This window comes from Hydra viridissima, unplaced genomic scaffold (assembly GCF_058129835.1).
Source record: "Hydra viridissima isolate aposymbiotic clone 2 unplaced genomic scaffold, HvirCarnegie_v1 scaffold_14, whole genome shotgun sequence".
NCBI lineage: Eukaryota > Metazoa > Cnidaria > Hydrozoa > Anthoathecata > Hydridae > Hydra > Hydra viridissima.
In genome coordinates, this window is record NW_028324313.1 from 10,364,639 (window position 1) to 10,367,138 (window position 2,500).

Here is a 2,500-nt window from a genome sequence, read left to right on the forward strand (position 1 = left end):
CTCTCTTTTAATAGACCTATTTAACCTTACCTACTCTAAGCTAAGTTAAAGAATGTTTCGTTTCTAAGAATGAGACAGTGTTTAGTTAGTTTTGAGTGAGGTAATGCTGGGTAGATGTTGTGGCTGTACAGTTATGCATCCCTGTGATGTAACAAAAGGAAGCTCATCTTAGCAGCAAGTTTCAACCAATCAATGAGTAAGTCGTATTCGTTTGTCTTTTGAGAGAGCTTTTTAAATGCAAACACCTCCTTTTGTTTTTTGTTTTGTTTTGCAATGATGATGTTATTTTCTGATTGATTTCGAAGACAGTTTCCTAGGAAGACCTTTTGAATTTGCATTTTTTTCTCCGTCTGCTGCTGCTGCTGCTGCTGCTGCTGCTGCTGCTGACAATGATGGTGATGGTGATGCTGCAAGTCGTTTGGACTAACAGCTTCGTGTTGTCTAAATGATGTGACCTTTTTAAAGTGACTTAGGCTCTTTTTTAAATATGATATAGCGTTAGGGTTAGGGTTAGGGTTAGGGTTGCGTTTAAAGTGGCAAAATTTTAAAAATATGATTTGTTGTATTTCTAAAGTTGCTCTACTTCACAATGTCAATTTGGATCCATTTAAACGTTTTTTGTTTCTTTAAATCAAATAAGCTTTTGGTTTTGTTTTGCAGACAACTCTTAATCGATTTTCATCTTAGAAATGAAGTTTTTGTTTCTAAAAGCGAACTAGCTTCTTTCTAAAGCAACACTTTTGAAAGTGAGCTAGCTGTTTTCTGATGCGAATAATCTTTTTTAAAGACTTTGTTCCAGTGAGCTGGACATCTCTGGTGAGACTTTTAAACTGGCTTTAAACCCTTTTAAAATGGTTTGCAGTTGGTTTTACATTCTAAAGCGACTTAGCCTTTGTTTTGGTTTGGTGAGCAGAGAACTCTTAACCGCCTTGATGTTCTTTTTACAAATGAAGTTATCTTTTTTAAAAGTGACCTAGCTTTTTCTTCTTAAGCAGCTTTGCATTTTTTGAGAGTGATGTAAACTTTTTATTTATTTGGAAATAGCAAAAGTGAAATAGCACTTTTCAAACATGAATAGTCTTTTTAAAAGACTTTGATCATGCAGTGAGTGAGTGAGTGAGTGAGTGAGTGAGTGAGTGAGTGAGTGAGTGAGTGAGCTAGACATTTAAGAGACTTTTAAAGTGGCTTAAGCCCTTTTAAAGTGATATGAAGCTTCTTGAATGTGACTTATTATATATTTTAAAGCGACTTAATGTGTTTCTTTAAATGTGACTTAAAATTGTTGGTTAAGTCACATCTACCATTCTTAAAATGAAAACTTGTATTTCTTTTTTAAAGAGACCTTTTGCTTCTTAATTAAAGACTTCTTTTTTTTCTAAAAGGGACTGCAGTTTTTGAAAGTGACCGAGCCTTTGAAAAAAATAAAAAGTAGGCATTTTTCACTGTGCATCTTTTTAAAATGGATTCAGCGTCTTCTGTAATGAAAACTTCTGTCTTGCAAACAAACAAATGTTTTTGAAATTCATTTTGTAGTGTGGTATGGAATTTCTGAAATAGATGTGTAGTATTTTTTAAATAGCAGTGAAGTATTTTGTAAAGTCTTCTTTTAATAAGTGGTTTACACTTTTTAAACGTTTTTGAAAATGAATTTGCTTTTTTAAATGATTTTTGCATTTATGTTCAAGAGACAGAGGGTTTTATTTTTTTTTAAGGATACTTTTTTTTAAGGATACTTAGGCAGGTGGGTATTTCTTTAACCATTTCATGTGCTGGGTTGTTGTATAACAAAATAAATCAAGCTAAGCTTCCCCAATTCAAATGGTGCATTCTAACCGATTGAAAACAATATTGTTTTATAAATGAGAGTTGAAAAAGGCTGTAGAAAAAGTCTAATTTAACATTTCATAGTTCCACTGTCATTTTGTAGATGTTTTTTTATGAGTTATGTTAGTTACAGAAAAATAATTGGTGCATGAAAGGGTTAAGCGGTTGGGTGTTTTCATAACCGACCGAGGACTTCCTAAGCAGCCGCGTAACTCATTAATCGGCGGGGTATTTGTTAACCGTTAGGGTTAGGGTTAACCGGACAAGAGTTTTTTTTTACCGAACAAGCGTTTCTTAAACCGAACAAGTGTTTTTTCCAGTGAGCAAGTGTTTTTTTTTTAACAGAACAAGTGTTTTTTCCAGTGAGCAAGTGTTTTTTTTTTAACAGAACAAGTGTTTTTTCCAGTGAGCAAGTGTTTTTTTTTTAACAGAACAAGTGTTTTTTCCAGTGAGCAAGTGTTTTTTTTTTAACAGAACAAGTGTTTTTTCCAGTGAGCAAGTGTTTTTTTTTTAACAGAACAAGTGTTTTTAAACAAACAAGTGCTTTTTTTTTTTTTTTTTTTTTTTACCGAAAACGGGTTTTTTTAACCGTACCACGGTTTCTTTAACCGAACAAGAGTTTTTTTTAACCGTAAGACGGTTTTTTAACCGAGCAACTATTTTTTTAAGCGAACAA